Source organism: Solanum tuberosum, unplaced genomic scaffold, assembly GCF_000226075.1.
Source record: "Solanum tuberosum cultivar DM 1-3 516 R44 unplaced genomic scaffold, SolTub_3.0 scf00430, whole genome shotgun sequence".
NCBI lineage: Eukaryota > Viridiplantae > Streptophyta > Magnoliopsida > Solanales > Solanaceae > Solanum > Solanum tuberosum.
Window position 1 is genome coordinate 50032 of NW_006239366.1, and position 7555 is coordinate 57586.

At 36.5% G+C, this 7555-nt stretch overlaps 1 long non-coding RNA gene across 1 annotated transcript; it reads right to left on the bottom strand.

Annotated features, from left to right (window-relative positions):
- Positions 1 to 391: 391 nt before the first annotated feature.
- LOC107058139 (uncharacterized) lies at positions 392 to 1007 on the bottom strand. The gene is made up of 3 exons (XR_001471809.1): positions 964 to 1007; positions 626 to 738; positions 392 to 546 (listed from the first exon to the last, which is right to left on the bottom strand). It is a non-coding gene; the product is annotated as an uncharacterized lncRNA (long non-coding RNA).
- Positions 1008 to 7555: the final 6548 nt, after the last annotated feature.

Sequence of the window (7555 nt, forward strand, 5' to 3'; positions counted from 1 at the left end):
ATAGTGTGAAAATAAGCTGAGGTTTAGTAACAGAAAGAAGTAAACATCTGAGATTTTGTGCAGTGAATTATAGGATTGCGTTGAATGAATCATTTGTTGGGGTAACGAAAGATGTAGAGAAAGGAACACAATAATCATAATTCTGGCAAATACATTCATACAACTTCCCATTAAACGATGATATTGAAACATCTAAAAAGAGCATACAAGCTAGAACATGAGTACAATAAGACTATGAGACATATTGAGAGCATAACAGAGAAGTTCAAGTATTCCATAGTTGATACTACAATTCTACAATGTGCTTTTGGAATTAGCTTAGAGAAGTTTATAATTGAAAGTTAAAACAAAGCTATTAAACGATAGTTACTAAACTCAACTCAAAATGCTTTCGAGTAGTAATTCCCTCTATCTCGGCTGCTGAATATGCCTAGGGTTCACGATTTTCGACGCTTTCTTCCTATACTTTGGAATTTCAGCTGTAACTCTTAATTTGTTCCATTTCCAACAACCCCAAAGTAATCAATTCCTTCTTATTCTCCTCTTCTAAACACAAAACAAAAATTCAGTCAATTGACAAGAAGACTGTTTTTAGTACTAGATTATTAGTAGAGTAACTACTTACTCTTGACGAAATCTGTATTAGGGAGAAGGGAATCGTAGGTATCGCCAGCTTCAGCTTTTTAGTTTTCAGAGAAAGACGACTTAGCTTCAGCTCAGTTCTTCAGAGAACTTCAGCTGGTACGTTCAACATTCAAGAGAATAAAAAAATTACTGTCAAAGATAATTAGCCTATTTATACGTAATACAACTATGAGCTAGAGTCCTAAAAATCAACAAAATTCGTACCAACAACACAAGAATATCAAAACCCTAAGTTAAAGTTTAAAATTTCAAAGATGCACAAGAATATCATAACCCTAAAAGCTAGAATTTTAGACTTTTAAAGATAGAATTTCTTACCTGATAAACTCTATTCCAACAACCCTAAATCTTTAAGACGTGAGACAAGTTCATCTGTGAAGCATTTTGTTCAATTTTCAACAAGAAATCTGATGGAACAACTCTTCAACAAGGAATCTGTAAAGCGTATTGTTCTTTAGTTATTTAGCTGAAAATCTGCTCTTCAGCTGAAGTTTGACGGAAATTTGTGAGGGAAATCGTACGTGTTCTTCAGTTCTTCTTGAGAGAAAAGCCAATTTCTTCAGTTCCTCAGCTGAAAATCGTGTTCTTCACTTTAGTTGGAGGGAAATGGAAACGTCGATCAGTTGAAGTTTTAGGGAAATAGTACTTTATTTTTTCTTTAGCTGAAAATAAACTTTAATGTTTTATTTTTTTTGCCCAATAAAAATTGGAGGGAGAACAAGTTTTTAATGTTAAAATGTTGGAGGGAATATAATATTTTAGTGAAAACACTAAGGCCACATTTGTAATGTGTTGTTTTTATAATTATAAAAATAGGACACTTTAAAAGTGTGGCCATTTATATAAATAGTTGTTGCCAATTATAACAACACTTATAAAGTGTAGCTTCTACCATTAAAGAGTACACTTTAAAAGTGTTGCTAATGTTATTGAAGCTAAAAGTTTAAAACTTGGGCTACGCTTTAAAAGCGTCCCCAAAAGTATTTTAGGCAACACTTTACAAGCGTTGTCCAGATTTAGTATGGTCGTAGGCCTAAAATGGTGTAGTGGGGTGATCAATAATGCAACATTCACATACATACATGCATTATAATGAGCAATTACAAACATATATCACACCAACATGAAATCACAACCATCACCTACCTCGAATCCAAGTTTGAATCACCTAAGGCACTTGAATCTTTCCTTTCCAGATTCTTTCCGCTTATTCTAGGTCTACAAACAATTAATATATGCAAGGATCAACAATCAAAGGTCTAATTATCCGGATTATAGCAAACACAATAACCCTAGACCAAACCCAAGATCCTAATACCCAGATTAGGGCTTTTTCCACCATAATTTCCAGATCAAAACCCTTCCCCATCGATAATCACCCACGAATTTACATTCTACAGATCGAAAAATGGTTTCGGGGAGTTAAAACCTTACCTTTAGCCTTAAGAATGGCGAAAAACCATCAAGAAAGCACTTGGGTCGTCTCCTTGCTCTCAAAGTCGAAACTTGCAGAATAAAATAATTTTGGGGTTAATTTCCTTCTTAAATTGCGATTGTCCCGCTATGGAAGCCCCCGACCCGCCACAGCAGCCCCACCCTGGCGGGAATAATCCCGTCATAACGGCTTGCACGGAAATAAAATGTCAAATTAAGAGCTCCAAACCCCCAATTTCACAACACACCTTCATCCCACGACACTCAGAAAACACCCGTTCACGCTATGATCAAATTCTGGGAGTTCTACTCCTCCGAATTCAATTTCGTAAAGTCATACGGGATTCTAAACATCTTAGATATCCGCTCACGCAATCAATTTCATTATTACACTTCTCATTCATTACCAGATTTCCCTAGACTCGCCTGACTCCAATTTCATCCAAATCTAGACTAGGCTAGAAAACTTCAAGTTACTACTCAAAAGTTTTTCTGGTCCAATTCTTTCCCCATTGGCTTTTCCCTAATGACGGAATCAGGTCGTTACAATAGATATCAATTTACCCATCACTTGTTCTCGAGTGATCAACTAGGAAAGACTGGCTGAAGTGAGAGTAGAGTAGTATCTGAATCGTTGAATCACTGGGGATACTTGTCACGCATACTTTTTATGTCGACTCTGGGCTGCTAGAAACTTAGCTTGGATACTTCTCACCTTGTCCTGAGCATCCTTCACCAAATCAACTCCCAAAAATTTTACATCTTCAGCCCCAAATCACCCTATGGGTGATCTACACATCATCCCATACAATGCCTCAATGAAGTCATCACAATACTCGAGTGATAATTATTGTTGTATGTAAACTTAACTACAACAAAAGCTATTCTCTATAACCACCAAAGTTGATCATACTCACGCGTGCCACATGTTATCAAGGACCTTGACACAATCATCAGGACTAATCCTTTCTCATATAAGCATGATAAAATTCTAAATCAATACTCGCTACAATTAGAGGTGGACCTGAACCAACCAACACACACTCATAATACTCAACCAATCATAGTTCTTATCAAGATCTCTTCCTCACAACATAAATTTCCATGAGCTTAAGTTACAAAATTTGATCTTTATACATTAGATACTCATTAAGTGATATGTCCAAGCATACAACCCTCTAACCATACTATCGAATGCTAGATTTAACAATTATGATTGTAGATTACCCTTAAGAACAGTAGAATTGGACCCAATGATCCCCACATTCATCCACACACAATTAATACATGATCTCGACGACTAGACGAATATTAAGATTGTCGGACAACCATAATCACACAGGGTAGATCTTGTATGAATTCTCATAAGCAACTGGTACATGTCGAACCACTAAAATACTTTAACAACTCCAAGACAACACCAATTATGTCATTCGAAATAACCAAATCTTCCCAATCCTCCCACTCAACCAAGAGAACATCGCAGGATTTGGTACCCCTGATCGACCACTAGGGATCTACTCACAAAAGTGAAAACACACTAGAGCATAGCTAGTGAATCATACTCATTACTAAACTCAAAAACAAGAACAAAACACTTATCATCACACTAGAGCTAATGTCTGTACACTCCTTTCTCAAGTCTTTTTCAATAGTTGCCAACTAATCTTATTATATGGTAGCATTCCATCACAAACTCTTATTACCCTTATGCTCAGTCAGCCCTGACTATCACCACAAAGTAAAACTTTCCATCAGCATGACACCTCAAACTCAGGTATACCCATCAAGTTCAAAGGACTAACCCAATTTTTATGTGCACTTTCTTACTAAAATACTTTAATTGACTTCACCCAAGCATACTCAATGAGACTTTTTTAATCCATAAGCTTGTTGATCTTAGGCATATTTATATGCCTAGAAAGATAATTATGTCCGCATTTAAACTTAGTTTGAATTCAATATGTGTTCGTTTATAGTTTTATTGAGTCTTTTGGTTTTCTATGAGCTAACCAGCATGATTAGTTGTGTAGGTAAGCTTAATTGGAGAAACGAGCTCGAAAATGGACAATGGAGGAACACAAAAAATTCGAGGCAAAAGAGGGCAAGGAAGAAGCTGGAGGAATGTCACTTAAGGCATATCCGTATCCTCTCCGCGTCGCGGAGAGGAATGATAAATTAATTTGCGAAATCAAGATTTAGGCAGAATGGTTCGTGTAGCTCCCGCGTCGCGGAGAAGAGAAAATTATCTCAGAACAAAATAAAGATTGCCTTAGCGTCGCGCCCCTTGTGCCCGGCTTTGGATGTTTCGAATTTTAGTATAAATTGGTCATTATTTTATTTTATTAATTATTCTTTTTCTTGGTTTTGAAGAACGACGACTTGGGAGAACGTTCTCACCATTTTTAGGGTTCTTTCCTAAACTCTTTTCCTTTCGATCTTTGTATGTTATTTGAACATTGTTTGATCGATTCTTGGATTATGAGTTAGCTTAAATACCCTAGTTCTAGGGCTATGGCTACAGGATGATTGTAATCTATTGATTTTGTTATTAGGTTAATGTCAATTATCATATGAATCTTTCTTATGTTCTTGCTTTCCGTATTTCGTGGCTGATCACCATTGAAATAAATACATTGTTCAAATTGAACTCGAGAGAGAAATAAGAGGATAGAACGTGGGACATAAGGAGCATGATTAATTCTAAATAACTAGGGTTAATTTGTATCTAGGATAATGATATACCTAGAAACGTTGCTTGGGTCACCATACAGGAAGAAATCGTAATGCTCGGTACTTAATCCATCCTATCCCCGCTCAACGATGTAGTTAGAGTGTTATTTATCGTAGGCGATTAGAGGTCGGGAGACCATGATCATACATTTAAACCTGTGATTCATTGATTCGATAGTTGATAATTACCCATATAAATGATATTAATTGCATGATTCCTGATAAAAGCTGCAGCCTTGGACTTTACCCAATCACTGTTTTTAAACCCTTGAAATTGACTCGCTTTTGTTAAATTTTGTTATAATCTTAGAAGTAGAAACTAAATCACTTTTAAAATCTTGAATGCACTTGTGTTTAGCTGAAAGTTAGAGAAGTTAAGTAATTCTAAGCGTAAGTCCCAGTGGGTACGATACCCGGCTCTTAAAAAGAGCCACTTTAATACTTGAGCTTCTAACTCCCTTTACTATGATGGGAGGTGGCAGCTTTTCAATAACTTCCACTTTAGCATTGTCAACTTCCACCCCACTTTTGGAGATTTTGTGCCCCAACACAATGCCTTATCGAACTAGGAAGTGACACTTCTCCCAGTTTAGCACCAAATTTGTTTCTTCACACCTGGCAAGAACTCTGTCAAGATTAGTCAAGAAAAGTTCAAAAGACTCACCAAACACCGAGAAGTCGTCCATGAACACTTTAACAAAATCCTCCACCATATCATGGAAGATTGCCATCATACATCTGTGAAATGTGGTTGGGGCATTACACAAGCTGAATGGCATGCGCTTGAACACATACATACCATACGGGCAACTGAATGTAGTCTTCTCCCGATCTTCTGGTGCAATGATGATCTGATTATACCTGAATAACCATCAAAGAAACAGTAGTATTCCTGACCTGCCAGCCTATCCAACATTTGATCAATGAAAGGTACCAGATAATGGTCATTTTTTGTGGCGTCATTCAACTTTCTGTAGTCCATGCAAATTCGCCACCCAGTCACTGTTCTTGTGGGGATCAACTCATTCATCTCATTTGTTACCACCGTCATTCCTCCCTTCTTAGGCACACACTGTACTGGACTTACCCATTTGTTGTCTGATATTAGGTACACCGCAGGACACAGACCCACTAGTGCTGACAGGGCTAAACATACGCCATCCATACCAGGCCATATGACACATGCTATGCAGGACACAATCCATGGCTCAATGTGATAACACCATGGATAGCATGGATCGCGGAAAAGCATTAGAGGAGCTTGATGGACACAAAATCAAGAAGTACAATGTGTGGAAGGTCCATCTAAGTGAAGAGAAAGAAGAAAGAGGCCATTTGTGCATTGGTCATCTCATAATTTCAAGAATTCACAAAAGAAGACAACTAAACAAGGCCCTTACCTCATTAAGGGTAAAATTGTCAAAGAAGTGTCTTTTTTATTTTATTAGTATAGATAGTAGTCTCTTTTATTTGGGAAGACTTAGACTATATGGATTTTGAATGTGAAATGAACAAACTCTTTCAAGAGTGTAGTTTAAGGGTAGAATCCCTTTAGGATAGCCTAGCTTAGTGTAGCTTAATCTAGATTAGTGATGGGTGGATTCTCATTGTTGATTTAGGACTTCTTTAACCTTGATTTCACTTGAGATTGCTCATTTGTGGTTTTCAATTTGAGTTGCTTCTTTTCAAATTCAAGTTTCTCTTCTTCCTTGGTTGATTGTTTATTCAATTGCCTTTCTTTCTTCTCTTCTCATCTCTTATTTCTCATATATCTTACTTTTGTGTTGTTTCATTCCGCATTTTATTTCAATTGGTTCATTCCCAATTGGACCCTTATCATTTGGTATCAAGAGCCTAGGTTTAGATTTGTTCTTACAAATCTAGTCTTGGTTTTTTTTTTTTTTTTAAAAAAAATCTGATTTTATTTTAGTTTTGATTTGTTGTTTTTGACACTAGATCCTTGTTCCCTAGTGTTTTTTGAGTCTATGTTTTCAAATTTTGTTTAATTTAGAGTTGTAGAAGTGAAGTTACCATTGAAGGGTTTCAAGCTTTTCAAACTTTTCAAATTTTGAAAGTGGGTCTTTTGATTGAGGTGAAATTGGTGGTTAATAATTAGTGGGCTTTGTTCTCTTAGTTGAAGGGAAGAAAATCCTAAATTTTGAACCAATTTCGAATTGATTTGAGTGTATTGGGGTTTAGTGTGTGTTCTTGATGTCTTCAAGTTGTTCTTGAAGAAGAAGAAAGAAGAAAGTACATTTGATCCAACTTTTCAAGTCAAAGTTGGTCAAAGGTGTTTTTTGGGATCCATTAGTGGAATTTTGAAAAAAAAAGAAAAAAAAGGAAATTCGAATTTAAAAAAAAAATAAAAAAAAAATAAAAATCTACGTGGACTGCCACGTCAGCAATCAGCTGCCAACACGGCAGCCACTTCAGCGCCAACAGAGCGCCAGCTCAGTGCCACAACAGCAGCTCACTGCCAAGCCATCCCAGACGCGCCAAGTGGCGCGTGTGGCTCAGATTCAGAGAGGAAAATGTGCAGGTTTTTGCTTAAGACCCCAAAAATATTCTAAGTATGGAAGTTTTTTGGACCTAGAAATTTTTCTAAGTGTCCAAACTTCGTGATTCTTTTTTCTACCATTTTTCCCTTCAATCCCTCAACTCTTAGATGTTAATTAATTGTTAACTATTTTTAATCATCAAATCATCCAATCAAAGTCTTACAAGTGATGGACTTCTTTGAGGC